The sequence below is a fragment of the Ambystoma mexicanum genome, chromosome 1p (genome assembly GCF_040938575.1).
Source record: "Ambystoma mexicanum isolate Mex_15411 chromosome 1p, UKY_AmexF1_1, whole genome shotgun sequence".
Taxonomy (NCBI): domain Eukaryota; kingdom Metazoa; phylum Chordata; class Amphibia; order Caudata; family Ambystomatidae; genus Ambystoma; species Ambystoma mexicanum.
The window spans coordinates 768,192,679-768,211,180 of record NC_090921.1 but is presented as its reverse complement, the minus strand read 5'-3'; positions in this window follow the sequence as shown (position 1 = coordinate 768,211,180).

Genomic DNA, 18,502 nt, shown 5'->3' with positions numbered 1-18,502 from the left:
ACTTTCTCATGGGAACGCGCTCGCAGCGGATCTACCAGGGCTATTGCGGCGGCAGAGATGCATGAAAGGCCCTCCAAAGGTGGGGGCCTCGTTACAGTGTGCTGAACTCACGCCATGTTTGCTAGACAAGATGGCTTCTAGGCCTAACTGATTTTTGGTATATGCAGGGAACGGATACGTGTGGGCAATGTCGTCGGCGGGTGACCCCTCCTCCACCTGGGCCCGGGTGGCATGAGGGGACGGCCACCGAGTCATGGTCCTCACCTGGGGAGAAGGCTGCAGGTGAGGAGGGCCTCGCGGCCAGTCCTCCCCTACACACCCCAAGGACCAGGACCCTTGGGTCCAGTTCGATAGAACGAGTGAGTGCCCTAGAAAGTTCTGTACAGCAAGCGTTCCAAAAGACGCGGATCCGGGGGCATGACCAAAGGATATGAAAGAAAGTCCCTTCTTCCTCTCCACACCGGAGACAGTTCGAGTTTGTTGCCCTCTTCCAGCCGTACAGGGTGGTCCTAGGGTAGTACACCCTGTGCAGGATCTTAAGCTGCACCAGCCTCAACCTGGAAGAGATGGCCACCTCCCGTGGATGCATTAAAATCTGTACCAGTCCTCTGGGTCTATTTCACCCACATCCCTTTCCCATTTGGTCTTTAGTCGCAATAGTTCGGGGGTAGCAATGGATGTGATGGCGTTATAAAGGATGGACGTGCATTTGGCGGGGATGTAGGCTGGCAATATATTACGTTTTATAGGTGTATAGTCAGGGACTACCTCCTACAGGGGTATGTGGGTTCGCAGAGCATGGGTCAATTGTATAAAGTGGTACCACTCGGTATTTGGCAGTTGGAATTTGCCCTGTAAGTCTTCGAACGAGATTAACTTCCCGTCTCTCAGGATATCTTCTACCCTCAGAATTCCCGCTCTCACCCAGCGCGGCCACGGTTTAAACTTCTCTATTTCTTTCAGGTTGCTGTTATGCCATAGGGGTTGTGCCGAGGTAATCTTGTTTCCCCACCCAACAAACACGTGTACCTGCCTCCAGACGGCAGTGGTGTGAGACCCAATCGTCAGGAGAGAAGGCCTCTGTGGGGATTGGTATAATAGATGTATTGGATCTGTACCTTGCATGGCGTCCACTTCAGCCTTAATGTGAGGCAGTGCCCGATCACCATGAAGCAGGTCATTGACCACTACGAGTTGTGAAGCCCAGTAGTAGGTTTGGATGAGGGTTGCTCCCATCCCTCCCTCCCAGATAGATCTCTGCAAAGGGCTCAAAGCTATACGTGACTGGCCACCCCCCCAGATGAGTTCCCTGAGAAGGGTTTCTATGTGGTTGAATTCAGAGGTGGGGATCGTAAGTGGGGCGTTCAGAAGGACATAGAGGAATCGTGGGAGTGCCATCATTTTAAAGAGCGCCGCTCTGCCCATGAGAGTCAGGGGGAGAAGCTTCCAGTGACGGATGTCGGCAGCAAACCGGTCTGTGATCGGCTGGAGATTCTGCGTTGTGTAGGTGGTAAGATCACTCGTTATCCAGATTCCCAAGTATTTAAAGCCTGCCTTTCCACCTGGTACAGGCAGTCCGGTGGGCTGGCCTGTTCCCCCCCTTCACTGGGAAGAGTACGGATTTCTTCCAATTAATTTTCAACCCGCTAAACTTCCCGTAATCCACGAGCATCTGGGTTACCAGAAGGCAGCTCTGAGTCGGTTCAACCAGGTATAGCCGAAGGTCATCAGCGTAAAGCGATATTCGATCTTCGTGTCCCTCAGGCCATCTAAATCCCGTCCATGCCCCACTCTGACGGAGCCAGAGGGCCAATGGTTCAACCACAAGGGCAAAAAGGAGGGGGGAAAGGGGACACCCCTGTCGTGTACCCCTGCCCAGGGGGAAGGATCGGGAAGTCCATCCATTCACCCTGACCTCTGCCTGTATGTTTGTGTAAAACACTTTTACCCATCCCAGGAAGCCCTCCCCAAACCCCATTCGTGCCATAATTTCCCAAAGGCTATCCCACCGTATTGAATCAAATGCCTTTTCAAAATCAATTGCTAAAAGGGCCAGTGGAGTGTTAAGGATAGGAGCCCGTTCCATCGCCAGGTGGAGTCGGCGCAGATTAATTCGGGTTGATTTATGAGGCATGAAGCCACATTGATCTGGGTGTATCAAGGTGTCCGCCACCGGCTGGAGCCGGTTGGCTAAAAGCTTGGCTAAGACCTTGGCTTCGCCATTAATTAACGAGATCGGCCTGTAAGAGGCGCATTTCTCTGGGGGTTTGTCCGGTTTAGGAATAACTACAATGGTAGCCTTACATAGGTCCTGTGGGAGGGAGCCCCGGTCTCGGGCGTTCAACAGCATCTGATGCAGGGGAGGTGCTATGTTATTACTTCCTAGTTTCTGCCAGATTTCGATCGGGAACCCGTTAGGTCCCGGGGCTTTCCCCGGTTGCAATTGTGCTATGGCTTCTACTATTTCGGCTTCCGTGAGCTCGGAGTCAAGTACCTCCTTCTGTTGCTCCGACAGAGTAGGGATTTCTATGTTATCAAGGAGGGTTGGGTCAAATGACAAAGTCGGGGCCTGATATAAAGCAGCGTAGAATTGGGCAAAGGCCTCTGCTATGTCAGTGTCTGACTGGCATCTCTCTCCCCTTGGGGTGAGGATCTCCCGGACACAGCGCTGTCCCTCATCTCGCCTCTCCAGCCAGGCCAGCAGTTTCCCATCCTTGTCCCCAACCTCGTATATCCTTGCTCTGGATTCCCAGTGGGCTTGCTTGGCATTGTCCAGCATAAGGTTCCGGAGGCGTTCGGTGGCCCGTGTGAGGGAAGTGTGGGTCTGAGGGGTTGGGTCGAGGATATGGTCATTCTCCCGTTGGGTCACTTCCGCCTCCCCTAACTTCTGAAGCCTCTCCCTCCTCCTATTAGCCGTCCAGGAGATTATTTCCCCTCGCAGCACGGTCTTATAGGCCGCCCATACCACTATTGGGTCGCTTTCGCCAGTGTCGTTAATCTCGAAATATTCAGTCGAGATTTCCGTGAGGCGATCCACCAATTCCAGACAGCCCAGATAATAGTTGTTCAGCCGCCATGTCCCAGGGGGGGTCGTACCCTGCAGCCGCGTCTCCACCACCAGAGGGGAGTGGTCCGAGATTCCCCTGGGAAGTAAGTCTGCCGAGATGATTCTAAAAAGCTCAGTGTGTGGAACAAATAGATAGTCAAGCCTAGAAAGGGAGCCGTGGGCTCCCGAGTGGAATGAATACCCCCTGGTTCACCGGTGCAATTCCCGCCACACATCACAGAGACCCAAGGCGGATACAAAGTTGGACAACCCCGTAGGGGCATCTGGGTTACGGTGTCTAAGGTGGGAACGGTCCATGGTGTTACACATCACATCATTGAAGTCTCCACCCAGAAACCACTTATCGGGTTGATGCTTGCCCAACAGGGTGGTCAGCTCCACCTGAAGTTCCTGCCCCAGACCCGGTGGGGAGTAGACCGAGACAAACCCAAAGCTCTCCCCCCCGAGTGTCCCCAAGACCAGCACGTACCGGCCTCTAGGGTCCCTCTCCACTTCCTGCGAGGCAAATGGGACACGCTTATGTATAAGAATGAGGGTGCCCCTGGATCCCATGGTATACCCCACATGAAAGGCAGCCCTATAGTTGGTCCACAGGAAAAAGTTACAGTGTGAACCAGCTAGGTGTGTCTCGGTAAGCAAGACCACATCGGGCGAGTATCTACTGAGCAGTTGCTTAACTAAACGCTGCTTAATCGCGGACCCCATCCCGTTCACATTCCAGATGAGAACCTTAAGGGATCTGGGACGTGTAGTTACCGACAGTTGAGATTGGTCAGGTGCCATCCAGCAAGAGCGTCAGAGGGGCTGGCGAATGAATTACGGGGGTAGAATCCCAGTGTATGCCGGTGTGATGCAGAGTCAACCGTGATTGGTGACAGAGATGCTGTCCGAGCATGCTATGGTCCCAACTGACCAGGAACCATGTCATCCCCTGAAACCTACAGGAATAAACTGGCCCTGGGGTAACTAAAAACTCTTCCCAACTGGTCCCACCCTCCCCCTCCCCATACTACACCCCAACACGAAGTACCTGTCGCCCAAACATTGCTGGCAATTAAAAAAGGTAGGGTGCCAGCCTTAATAGTCCCTACTGTGGTTCTACTAACAAAAAGTTGGGGGGGGGTGTTAATGCCCCAGGTGCGAGGGTAACAACCCTCCGCTTACCGCTATATGGGAATGTGAGCGCCTTCCGGCTGCCACAGAGGCCCATATTGGTGTTGTCCATGAATTGATTTCCCGCAGGCAGGAGGTTGAGTCAACGTCAGGAGTCAAGGCGAGGCCCTGTCTCCCTCATCCCCCGGCGGGTCTGGCAGTTGCCGCTGGTCAGGTTCCCGATGACGCCCCGGCGGCACCAGGGGCCACTCTCCTTTGTTAGGGTAACCAGTGCTACTGTCCTATTCCTGATTCATGGAAATCACTCTGATCTCTTGTAGAGAACCTCCTTGAATAGTGGAACTTTATTCTTCATCACTTCACCCACCTTCCTGCCACTACAGGCCCTTGAAGAGACCCATGCTGAATGTACTTTTGAGCACAAGGCTAAGCAATTTGTAGAGATTGGACTGCCTACTAGTTAGGGTTTGAGTTATTGAAGGACTGCCTAAAGTATATTTGCACTGTATGACCCCTTTCTCTTTCAGTTTGCGGATCTCCACTTGTTTATTTATTTATTGCATTTGTTATACGCCCAAACCCGTGGGTGTCACAGCATAGTTACAGACATCTTTGCATAAATGGATACAGTTACAATCAAACACTTCTATAAAATGGATACAGTGGATACAGTTAGAATCAACACTTTTACAATGGCCATGCAAGGGGTTCACAGTACCTATCAGTCAGATGAAGGGACGGGTGCAGCGGCCTAGAACTTGTTGAAAAGCCAGGTTTTTAAGGACTTCTTGAAACAGTGGTGTGAGGGCTAATTTCTAGTGGGTAATGGGAGAGTGTTCCAGATTTTTGGGGCAATCACTGGAAATCTGCTTCCCCCAGCTCTGGAGCATTTGTATCGTGAGACAGATAAATGTGCATATTTGTTTGATCTAAGTACTCTTGATGTTTTGTTCCAAGACACAGGTACGTAGGTGCCTTCTTGGCGAGACATTCATGGGTGATGCAGAGTGATTTAAATATGATTCTAGCTTTTATGGGTAGCCAATGGGCTTCCTCTTGGTGGTGGAAATGTGGTCTGATTTTTTTTACGACCGAGGGCTGCTCGTAGGGCTTTATTTTGCAGCAATTGCAATTTTGCCAAGTTGGTGTTGGAGGTACCTAGCAGTAGGATATTGCAGTAGTCTAACTTCGATACAATGAGATCCCGGACTAGGGTGGTGCAGTTCTGTGGTGTGAGGAATTGGCGACTTAAAGCAATCAGTTTAGCCGTGTAGGAGGTGGCCGATGACAATGCATTAACATGTTTGGACATTGTTAAGTTTGCGTCCAAGTAGACGCCTAGAGTTTTGACCTGCTTTAGGACTGGAATGGAGATTCCATCGATATTGATAGCTGAGTAGTCAGAGTGGAGGGCATTCATTTTGGCTGGGGAGCCTATGATGAGTCTCTCCATTTTCTCATTGTTGAGGCAGAAACTGTTGATCGCCATCCAGTTTCGAATTATTGCATAGATTGTATTGATCATAGTTGTGTCCTGGCCATAGTTGCCCATGATGGGGATGAGGATCTGTTTGTCGTTTGCGGAATTCATATAAAGGACACCCCTGGTATCCAGGGCAGCAAATAATAGCTTAGTATACACATTGTATAACATAGGCAACAGACAAGATCCTTGTGGGACTCCTAGTGGGGCTGTGATGGAGTCTGCAGCCTCCTTACCGATGGAGACATGGGATGTTCGATCAGCCAGGAATGATTTGACCCAGGAGGTGGCTTCTTGCGAGAACTGAAAATCTTTAGCTAGTGTGGCACATCGTTTATCATGATCGACTAGGTGGAACGCAGCGGACAAGTCTAATAGTAAGAGAATGCATAGTTTTCCGGCGTCTCTTATGGAATCCATCTGGATTTTAAGGTCCAGAAGTGCCGTTTCTGTGCTATGATTGAGACGCAAACCAGATTGTCAAGCTCCTAGGAGGTAGTTTTGTTCAAGTTTGGCTTGAATTTGAGAGTAGGCTATTTTGCCAATTATTTTGAGCAGAAATGGGACGGTCGCTATGGGGCGATAGTTTGCAGGGACTGTCGCATCCAGCGTTGTTTTTTTTAGAAGCGGGTTCACCCATGCTTCCTTAATGCTAGTGGGGACGGTGTTTGTGCTGAAAGCGGCATTTACAAATTTGGTGATGATGGGTGTGAGTGTGGGGGCATACAGTTTGACTAGGTGTGTTGGGAAGCTATCTCCTTCACAGTTGAACGGTTTTAATTTGGAGATGGTGTCTAACACTTGGTCTTGGCTTACTGTGATGAATTTGAATTGGGTATTGGTGTTGTCACTGGCTCTGTCAATGGTAGGCGGGGGTGAATGTTAGCCAATAGTTTTCTTGTAGATGCAATTTTGGCCTGAAGCACTTGGATTTTTGACGCTAGAGCATTCTGTATGGTTGTGCACCAAGCTTTACTGGAGTTGACCTACGTGGAGGGTGGGATGGGATTCTCAAATTCTCTCAGTATTGTAAAGAGCTCTTTGGAATTTGAAGCAGCATTACTGATCGAGTGTTCAAGGCGTTAGCTTTATGGGTTATGATGGCTGCTTTGTATATTTGGCTTGCTTTTAGGAATGCATTGGCAGTGTCCGTGGTGCAGGTTTGTTTATGGATGTGTTCCAAGGATCTTTTATTGCGCCTGAGTGTTACAAGTTCATCATTGAACCAGAAATGTTATTGTATGTCTGGGCGTCACATTTTCGTTATAAGTGAGGCTAAAGAGTCAATGGTATTTGTTAGGCATCTATGATAGATGTCTGCGAGACAGCTGGTATTGTCACTCGCAAGGGTGTTCGAGGAGAGGGCTTCCTCCAGAATCGGGGTGAGGCTGTCTGCGGACAAGTTCCGACAAGTTTCGAATGTTTCTTGTCACAGTGGTATCCATTAGAATAGGTGTGGGGTGGAATTTCTCATTGCTGGAAAGAGTGAAGCTGGTGGTCTGTCCAACCAACTGGTACAATAGAGTCAATTGAAATAGGAGTATTTTGTGTGAGTATCCAATCTAATACTCTACCCTTGTTACGAATGGGGGCTTTGACTAGCTGAGAGAAATTCAGATCTGTGAGTGAGGTGTGTAGGGCATTAGCTTTGTGGTCTTGTTTGTCGTCAAATCCTAGGTTAATGTCGCCTCGGATTAAGAACTTGGTGTTGGGTTTGAGGTGGGGGTGAGGAGGAGTGGGATAACCGATTCAGGGTGGGAGTTATTATTGGGTGCTCTGTAGATGACCAAGATGTTGAAAGCAGTTTTTGGATTTGTTGCGAATTTAACAAGAAGTAATGTGTACCCTTCTATTAAGTCCAGTGGGCAAGATCTAAGTTGCAGGTTGGATTTTGCTATTATAGCCACTCCACCTCCCTATGAATTAAGTCTATCGGTCCTTATAATGTTGAGTCATGGTGGGATGGCCAGTGCTAGTAGAGGGCCTGAGGTTTGGTGCAGTCAGGTTTCAGTTACAACTAGAAGATCCAATTGTTGGTCTAGGATCAGGTCATGTCTCTCAATGGCATGAGCTCAAAGTGAGCGTACATTTATAAGTGAACCTTTGATGCTATGAGGTGGCTCTGGGATAGGGTGGGGGTGACTGTGTGCTGAAAGTGTGGAGTCAATGGCAGTGTTCATTGTTTGGGTGCAGTGTTGTTTTGCACTATTGATTTGTTAGATTGGGATGACGGGATGGCCGGGATTATCTTTATTTTTGAAGAAGTAGGTGTGCAGGGTATTGGCATTTGTGTGTGACACAAGGTCTCTGAGGTAGGACTGACAGTGTCGAATTGGGAGGTGCGCGCTCGTAGTCTACATAGCCCAGTGGTTTCCCGAATGGGGCACATAGTGATGGGGGAGGCTAGCGAGAGTGTTGATCTGGGTGTTATGTGATGATCATCTAAGTTGTTGGGGGTGGTGTGGCATACTGAGTTTGGCGAGGTCTTACAAATGGCGTCTAGCGTCGTCACAGCCTTGTTACTACTGTTGCCGCCCTGTGTGCTCCTCTGGGCAAAGGTGACTTGAAATGGGGAGGTTTTGGACAAAAATGGGGTGGAGCAGGTGATGGGATGGTGGCGGTGACAACCCAGTCTGGCGAGGCCATTTACCACTGGGACGAATGTGCCATGTGAGCAGGGTGTTGCGTCATCTATAATTTGGAAGGGGCTCATATTGGCAAGAGATGGAGCTAGGTGCTTCCACCGCTAATGAAGTATAGCAGTTGTAGCGGTGGACAGTACATGTTGGCAAAGTACACTTAAAGACACTTTAGGCAAGCAAAATACAGACAGTGTAATAGGATCAACGTGAATAGTGGTGCAGTGTGAATAATAAGCGTTGACTAATATCAAAACTATGCAGATTGCTCTTGCCACTATGTTATAAGCGACTAGATGCAAGTTCTAGGCGTGTTATATAATGACAAAACACAAGTGGCACAACACTTGTGTTGCATTGCTGAATGTTACTTTAGACTAATAGTTACTGTATATACATTTCCTAGTATAGTGTTGTTTTAGTATTGTTAATATTGCTGTGGGTTCACCTTGTGTTTGATTTAAAAGGCCTTTAATAAATGTATATCTATTTTTGATATATACACCTGACAGAGTCATTTGTGGTGTCGTTTACTGTGTGTGCTCGTGGATTTTCGATCACCATCACCACTCCTGAGACCTAGGGCCTCATTACGACTCAGGCGGTAAGGGGTTTACGGCGGCGTAAACAGCGCCGACCCTTACCGCCTGATTCCAAGGTCCCTTAGCGCCATGGAGGTTTTAACACCGCAGGTGTTAAAATCCATGGCGCTAAGGGACCTTGATGTTAATTACGCCACCGTAATTTACGGTGGCGTAATTAACGCCTTCCCCACTCCCATTATGCCCTATGGGGCAAAAATGGGAATGGGGAAGGGTAAATGGGGATTGGGGACTTACCGCCCCACCAACCTCGGAATGGGGCGGTAAGTCTGCCAACCACCATGGCGTAAACATAGTTTACGCCATGGTGGTAAAGGTACGACCCAGGCAGTTACTTACCGCCTGGGTCGTAATGAGGCTGATAGTCTTGACTGCCGCCAATGCTACCTTGATTGGTCTGGTTTGTCCAGAAGGTCACTCTGTTCCAAGAAACTAGGCTGGCCTTCTGAACCTCTGCCCACCAGGTCAGAGTTCAGAAATCCGTCTTAACACCAACCATAGCATGAACTGTATCACTGAATTGGCATGATTCTGTTCTGCTTCACGAGCTGGTGCGGGTGCACAGCTTTGCTCAGGGTAACTACTGATGACAATCTAATGTGTAAATTAGAATATGGTTTTGGTGATGGTATTTAAGGACAACATGATCAGTTGATGATATCATAAGTGCATAATAGAGTAATGCCAAATTTCATTTTGTCTCTCTTTCTTTTTCGTTTTTTAACTTTATATTATTTTCATACACATTTTCTCTTAATATGATTTTATACCCTCTGATGTTTCCCTTTTTATCATGTACATTTATTAACTTTTGGTTCTATTATGTGTTATGTTTTAATGCAATCGTGTTGGGTATTCATAATATTTATATGTTTGTTTTTTGGACCTTGCTCAACTGTTGCAAGAATCTCCTCTTGAAAAATCTGATGGGATCTTTTGTATCCATTGGTTCTATGCAATTATTGGTTTATTATTAATTGAATTGGATGTAAATTGGAAAAATGTTAAACTATGTTAGGATTTATATTTTAGGCGTGTATTTGCAGTATGTAAGCGCATGTTTAAAGCCTTGAAGGTGACCAGTGGTTGAAACATGTGTCGGCAGGGCACATCTAATAAATATTGACTAATTATAATTTGGAGACTGTGTATTTGAATGATATTGTGGTACTGCAATAGGACAAGCTCAACACTCCGGGAGGAAAACATTTTTCACATTCTACTTCATGATGCCTTCACACTATCCACCTAACAGATGAAGTTGTTAAAGGTCCAGTGTCCTCTGATACAAGTATGACATTGTTATATGAAGTTGGAAGTGTGGCACTACAGCTTCATGGTAGCTACGGGAAGCAGGAAATTGTGCACAAAGCTGGGGAAGGGAGCTGGGTGAACAAATAATCTGTAATGCTGAGACTGGTGAAGTGGAGAGAAAGTCAGTCTGGAAGCAGAGGCAGGTTATTGTGGCAGTAAGGCAGACTGAAGAGGCAAAGAGGCTGCCCTTTTTTGGAGTTTAGGAAAAAAGAGTGCCTTGCCTACCTGTAGAGGTTGAAGTGTCTTGTCTTTAAATTGCCTAACCATACTAGAGTATACTATGGTTGTGTATAATACTGTCAGTGGATGTCAGATTGAAGTTGGTTGAAGTAGTGGCATATTGTGGAACCATGGAGTCTGTTTCCAAAGTAACAGTAGTAGAAGGGTGGTTATCAAGAGGAAAGTAACCCAAGAAGAAGCATCCAACAATTATACCAAATGTACTGCAGAGGTTATGAATACTTGCAGAGTTGTAGAAGGCGAAGTTGCAAATCTATTCTTTGAAATGTGGCCAAACAATCTTGTAAGGAAGACATCCAGGATTACCGTTGGTGCTATTTTCTTGACTGGAATTGGAAGGGGATCATTTCAACAGAAAGCTGAAGAACTGTTACCAATGGATTTTTGTTTGGTGAACTTTTGTTTAATTTGGAACTTACAAGAACTGGTTCAAGACCTTAATTTTCCTCTTGAACATTTAGGGAAATTGACCTTGAGAAATCCTGGGGAAGGGATTTACCCAGGACAGGTGAATGGCATCGATATTACTGATTGTTGGTTATTTATTCATTTATGTTGTTTATGATTTATTTTGAATGTTTGTTGTTTAGTGTGAGGGCCCGTTTTGTTTATGTTAGAAGCGACCCCCCCTTAGCTCTTAGAGCAGTGGTCTTCAAACTTTTTGACCCAGAGCCCCCCTAAGAAAGCTTTCTCCCAGCCAGGCCCCCCCTATAAACATGGACTCCAAAATTGTACTCGGTTGCGAACAGTTATCGCGAGCTGGCGTAGAATGGTGCCCCTAACGAAGGAGTGAATGCCAAACACCACGTTGGTTTTGGTCCCCCGCTCGCCTCCTCTCCTCCATGCCCCCTAATGTGGGGGGTTGCAGAGGAAGAGGGGCGCCTGGGGGCCCGGTGCTGCATTAATAACGTGGCTCCCCCCATGGCAGATTGCTGGGCTCCAGCAATCTGCCATGGGGGAGCCGCTTTGTAAAAAACACCGGCAGGGCAGTTTCAGTCCCCTGCTCCCCTCTCCTCCTCCGTGCCCCATGGAGGAGAGGAGGCGAGCAGGGGACCAAAACTGCTCTGCCGGTGCTGTATTAATAACGCAGCTCCCCCATGGCAGACAGCAATCTGCCATGGGGGAGCTGCGTTATTAATACAGCACCGGCAGAGCAGTTTTGGTCCCCCGCTCACCTCCTCTCCTCCATACCCCCTAATGTGGGGGGTTGCAGAGGGAGAGGGGCGCCTGGGGGACCGGTGCTGCATTAATAACGCGGCTCCCCCCATGGCAGATTGCTGGGCTCCAGCAATCTGCCATGGGGGAGCCGCGTTGTAAAAAAACACTGGCAGGGCAGTTTCAGTCCCCTGTTTGCCTCTTCTCCTCCATGCCCCAAGGAGGAGAGGAGGCCGGCAGGGGACCGAAACTGCTCTGCCGGTGCTGTATTAATAACGCAGGTCCCCCATGGCAGATTGCTGGGCTCCAGCAATCTGCCATGGGGGAGCCACGTAGTAAAAAAACACCGGCAGGGCAGTTTCAGTCCCCTGCTCGCCTCTTCTCCTCCCTGCCCCATGGAGGAAAGGAGGCGAGCAGGGGACCTAAACTGCTCTGCCGGTGCTGTATTAATAACGCAGCTCCCCCATGGCAGATTGCTGGGCTCCAGCAATCTGCCATGGGGGAGCTGCGTTAGTAATACAGCACCGGCAGAGTAGTTTTGGTCCCCCGCTCGCCTCCTCTCCACCATGCCCCCTAATGTGGGGGATGCAGGGGGAGAGAGGCGAAGGGGGGACCGGTACTGTATTAATAATGCGGCTCCCCCATGGCAGATTGCCACGGGGGAGCCGCGTTGTAAATAAAGGGTCACTTACCTCTCACGGGTGGCGGCAGCAGGAGCAAGGAACACAGGACACCACAACGCAGCCTGGACACGCGATCCAAATGCAGGAAAGCGCGCATCCAGGCTGCGTTTATTTCCTGTTTCATGGCCACGCCCCCAGCACATCCCACTGGCTGAGCATGTGCATGGGAGCCAGTGGCTCCCCATTGCACATGCTCAGTTCAGTGCAGGGAAAAAAAAAACAAAGCGTTACTCTTCTTCTATGCTAGGCATCACGCGCCCCCCCAGGCATGGTGGCGCGCCCCCCAAGGGGGCCGCGCCCCACAGATTGAAGACCTCTGTCTTAGACTATGTAGGGAACTCCCTGATAGAGTAGATTGAGCAAGGATGTATTTGCATCTTTTTCTTTTAATGTAATGCTGAGAAAAACACAACCAGTTGTCCGCCTCAGATTACAGACCCCTTACAGGGGGGAATGTTGAGAGGCAAATTAATGCGTTATTCATGGCGTCGGCCCCTGCCCAGCCTCTATATCGTAAGAATGAGAAGAGTGCATCATTTATGGCATCTGACCCTTCCGTGCCTATATACAACAGGTTCGAGAGACACTATTCACACACTACCAACCTTATTCTGGAAAAATCGAAGAAGAGATGAATCCGCAAGCACAAAAAGAAATTAAACATGAAGCTACATGGACATCAGGTTAAACGTGCAGTTAGCCATGAAGAATATGACCTGCACCATAAGACATTAGTAACATATAATCAATCTATATGCGGAAATGCAAGATGAACAATACACATATAAAGCTTGCTTAATGTAAATATGTAAAGATGGGCGGCGAAGCCACGTTACAGTGAATGGGAAGCATTGAAGAAACCTCAATTCTCCAGAGATTTAACTTGCTGAATTACTGATCTCTGAAGGCCAGACAGTAGCTGCACAACCACCGCTGAGGTTACTGTGGAAAAGGGAGGTTTGTATAGCTCAAAGGAAAACAGAAGATAATAATTCCCAAGTGTAAGACACATTTCTCTTAGATTAAGTTAAGGAACAAACAGTCTTTGAAAGCCAGGTGTCCATTAATTAGAGCTTAAAGTAATAGTGTGCTCATAAATGTTATTGGCTAAAGAGATTTCCCATAATCAAAAATATATATATATAAATATTTTTAAACCAAGTCCCTATGTAAAGTTTTGAGCAAATGAAGCTCAAGCTCAAAAATGTGAAGCAGTAGCACTAATGAAGCAAAAGCCAGCAAGCTGTAATAAACAAAAGCTACCATGGGTGGCTTTTGCTTCATTGGTGTCGGAGACCAGAGAATGCAGAAAGGAAAGTTGCATCTAGGTAAGTGCTTATTTCTTTTTTTAAATAAGCATTCGAAAATATAAAAGCTGCAGTTTTCTTTCTAAGTTTTCTGGGCTGGAGGAACCCGGAAAACTTAGCAAGAAAACCAAAGCTTTTAAAACGTTGTATTTATGTTTGCGGTGGCTTCAGCCTGGAGTCCCCTGGGCCAAGTTCAAAACTAAGAACCCTGGCTTGTGGTCTAGGAAATCAGAGATGGTGTTTTATTTAATTGGAACAAGCAGCTCTATTTTGCTTGTGTGCTGATGACCTGCCAACCTTTCAAGGTTGGTGGGACCAATGCCAGCCAATCGCAACTCTTGAAATGAGGCCGCTTGTAACTGTTGCAGTAGCCAATTATTTGTTGTTGTGATGATGTCGTTTTTATCTTAATCACTTTAGGGGTGGTCCAAGGTGGGGCCATCAGATACTCATGACCAATGAAGAAACTAACACATATGTAACCCATATGTAGACAATTCCCCTAACCAATCCCAGATCCCTGTAGGTTTTTGTAACCAATGTTGTGATGCGACATTAATCGTGAAGTAAATCCTGATGTTTTCCATTGGAGAGTTGGTAGAGCTTTGGAGACCTCTGTGCTAATTGCTGTCCCTGCTTTATATGGATTGTTAAAACAGATCTTTGCCATTTACCTTGACTATTTCCATCATTGGGTGCAGGACTTCCCAGCCCGTCTGTTGCGCTAGCACTGGGGTTTTCCAGTTTACCTGCACATAAGTGTAAAAGCAATTCAATGCAGAAAGAAAACATATACACTGACAGCCGAAAACCCATACTAATCGGACGCCCAGCCCTCAGACAACCAACGGGAGCATTGTGGAGTTGTGAGGGTGTGGGTAAACATTGCTTAAACCAACTGGTGTTCCACCCCGAATCGGGACTGGGCACATGGGATCGGTTTATGGGTGTATCTAGTTGGCTGCATTGTTAGCTGGGGCACCAGTTTTTAGTCACTCCAGAAGGCAGGGTTGAGCAACATTTCCCACAATGGATGTTGGGATATTTAAATCAGCAACCGCTTGCACAAACTCATTCCAGCCACTTGGGGCATTTATTTTTGAAGTGGGCTGTTGACTCGTAATACCCTGTATAAGGTTGTGCAAGTTTGAGCCCATTACAACCCAGCCTCTGTAGATAAACTCACCCCCGTCGGTCCATGTTACCACATCCTTTCCAAATCCCATTGTATTTAGCAATAGTTCTGCATTAGGTTTATAGCATTGGCTAAGTGTATTCACCATATCCACCACAACATGGTCTACCACAGGCAGAGCCTTCACACCGGTAGATTCCTCAGGAGGTATGTAAAAGTTTAGTTCATTTTTTTCAGCATCGCTGTGCTTGGCCTGATTGAAATATTTATGCAGAATATCCATGTCTAATGCCGCTTTATCAGGTCTGTTTAAAACATCCTTCATTTCCAAGTCGAGACGCACAGTGACAACCTTCCGTGTAGCCCACTCCGCTAGGGATGTGGGGGCCGACAGATTTTCTAACTGGTGCTTGTTCACTTATTGACCAGTTTCTTGATGATGCCCTTTTTCTTTTTCAACACACTTACTTGACGGTGTGTAGGGGGAGTTGCCCCTTTAAAGTATTCTGGTCAATCTCTGAAATAGCAGTCACCAGTTCATCCCAGCCTTGGCTAGAATGGCCATGCGTTGTTGAGGGATTCGCGTACATAAGCATTATGAGCAGTGCAATGTTCCTCTGTATGTGTGTCGATATAGCGAAAGCCCGGCCGGCTACTGATGCTGTATTGCAGTTAATGGGGTGTTTTTTTAGAGGTCTTTTTAGGAGTGTAAACAGGGGATAGCCCGGCGGAAATATGTCGGTGCGCAATGTTTAATCCTCTATAGCGGTTGTTTTTAAATCCGCCAACAGATATCCATAGGGTTTACAGGTCTTATCTTCAAAAGCCTCCATGAAGGAACACATTTTAGATGGATACATCGGTCGAGCATCAAACAGTGAGTTTCTTTTATTTTCACACACTAAACCAGATCCTATTTTTATTTAGAAGTTGCAGGACACAAACATTTTAGGCACCTCTTTTCAGTTTGCCTCTTCAGCAAAATTATTAGGTTTTTACTTGGATTAACACTCATATTAATGCTATGGAAAAATCACATTTTCAGCTATCAGCATTAAGAGCTGTGGAGCCTTTTATCCCTGAGTCACACTTTTGCACTTTAGTTGAGTCTCTGGTCATGTCTAGAATTGATACCAGGAATTCCTTGTTAACTGGGCTACCCAAAAATGATTTGCTTCCTTTGAAATCAGTCTTTAACTCAGCTGCCCGATTAGTCATTAGAGCATGTAAATTTAACCACATTTCTCATATTTTAATGAAACTTCACCGGCTTCATATTGACTTTAGGATACATTTTATTTTGCTATGCATTGTACATAAAGCACTTTACATGCATCCTCCTGAGTATTCAACACAAAAACTAAAAATCTCTGGAGGCCAAAGATGACTTTGGAGTCAGGAATGTTGGCTGCTTGAGGTTCCAGGCTTTAAACACTCATTCACACACAAAAGATATTTTTCTGGAGTGACCATTAAACTCTGGAACCTTTTTCCAAAAGCCATCCGACAGATCGAAAAATACCTTAAATTTAGGAAGAAAATAAAAAACATGTTCTTGGTACAGGCTTTTCAGTGACCATGACTTAATTATTTATTCTGATGAAACATCTTATTTTTCTCAAAGTAAATAGCTATGCAATGTAAGTATTTGTCGTTTTTGTTGAATATTAGGGTTTTAGGTTTTCTTTCTGATGTTATGTGGATTGTTTTAATTGTCATGTTATATTGTGTTCATTTCTATATTGTTAGCCATGTTTGTGCTATATAAAAATGTTTAATAAAATAAACAGATGACGAGCGGGAGCACAGCCACTCAGGAAGAGGAACAAAGCCAAGCTAAAACGATGCTCCCTTTCTAATCATCCATCTAAGATGGGGAAAATGATGATACAGTCGTACTATTTTTGCTTCAGATATTTCTATAAAGGCACATTATATTTGTGGGGTTGGTTTATTATGATTTGAGTACTTCTTTTCAAGCCATCTCTATTTTTGAAATCCACCAGCTAGATCTCAGGAGTTTTGCAGTCAAGTGCCTTACTCCAAAATCCAGCTTCACTGCCTAATGGGCAGATCATTTTGATCTCATGTGCCTTGCTGTGGGAGTTCTTATTTAAACTACCTAAATTGTGTTTTTGCTCTGAGACGAGGATGATCTAATACACAGAACAAATGTGTGCAACTATTAAAAGAAAAACTAAAAAGCAAGATTCATATTTATGCAGGTATCCAGCCCAATTAATGAGTTTATGTGTATCTTTATGTGCATACAATCTATTAATCCTATTGAGGAAAATGTTCCCTATATTGCACCCTCATTATTATTGAGATTACAGGAGCACCCATCGCCCTTCACCCTTCTTTTCCCAAGACTCCTTACTCATTATTGGACACAGGTTGCTGGCAGGTGAGTCACTCATCACTGTTTTTACTAAGGCACTTAAGATTGCATTGGGCAAAAACAGCATAATATTTCCTCTATGTGCATGCTGGTTTGGGATAATAAAGAATGGCCGCCCTGAGTACTTTATAAAAAATATGTTTCCTATGTTTAGACATGAGCATTCCTGTTCTACCTCGGCTGTCTGTAGTTTATGCCTAAACTATAACTCTCTCCACGCATGTCTCATTTCCTACTTCATTTCTGTCAATTACTTTTCCTTTCTTTTGCTCCTTCCCCCTTTAAGTGCTTTCATCCCCTGTCGTTCCTTTTCGAGCGCAAGTCAATTCAGTTTTCCGTGTATGCAATCTAAATGAAAATACACACAAATATAGCTAAAAGTGAAAATGGCGTCCAGACGAAACGTGTTCCTGCTGAGCGTGTCTTATCTGGCCGCATTTCCACCACCGCAATAAAGAAGAATGTAAGCCTTTACTGTCTGATTGTACAAGAACAGAAAGCTTCTTATTGTATAAATAAATAAAAATATTTATCGGAGCAATGGCGCACGCCGAAGGGAGCAGAAATAGTTTTTTATTTTTTTTTAAATATGTATTGTTGTTTGGTTAAAAAAATGTACCTTTAACAACTTGAATACCACAACTATTAAACACAAACAGAAGAAAGAGAAAAAAAGAAAAGAAATAAAACGAATTCAAAGAGAACCTTACAAAACATGTCATACAATCTTAGTCACAGAGCCTTCATTAAAACAACACACATTATTATTCCATGTGTTAAGATAAAACCACATCAGGGCTAAACATTCCATCCCCAGTCTGTTCAAGTTTCAAAAGCATTAGGAAACCAATTACTGCAACTACTGTTGATGTTGTCAGTCTAGTCAAGCAGCACTTCCAGACCAGATCCTCATCACCCATTGCAAATATCCCTGAGAACTTCCTTAGCATATTCCATCTCAAGCCCTGAATCTTTGGGCAAAAGGCCAGAGGGTGCCTAAGGATTTCACATTCACTGGTCTCCTCACAGAACCTGCAAGTACCTTGCTCTGCAGTCAATCTCCCATATCTAATATCTGTTTGGTCAAAATAAGGTTCCAATGAAAATGAAGGAACAAACACATGGTCAACCTGTCTTGATATATTGCTAGGAAGGATGCTAGTGTCCCCAACTTTTTATGGTCACTCGACAGATGGGTCAAAGATTAATACTTGTGCATAATTTCAACAGTGAAAATCCAATCTTAACCCCTTAAATCCCTTAAGAGGGATTTTTTTTAGCTTAGTATATGGCGTTCTTGGGGACATAATGTCAGAAATCCGGGAACCTGGTTCCGCGTTGACCCGTCGTGAAGAATATATTT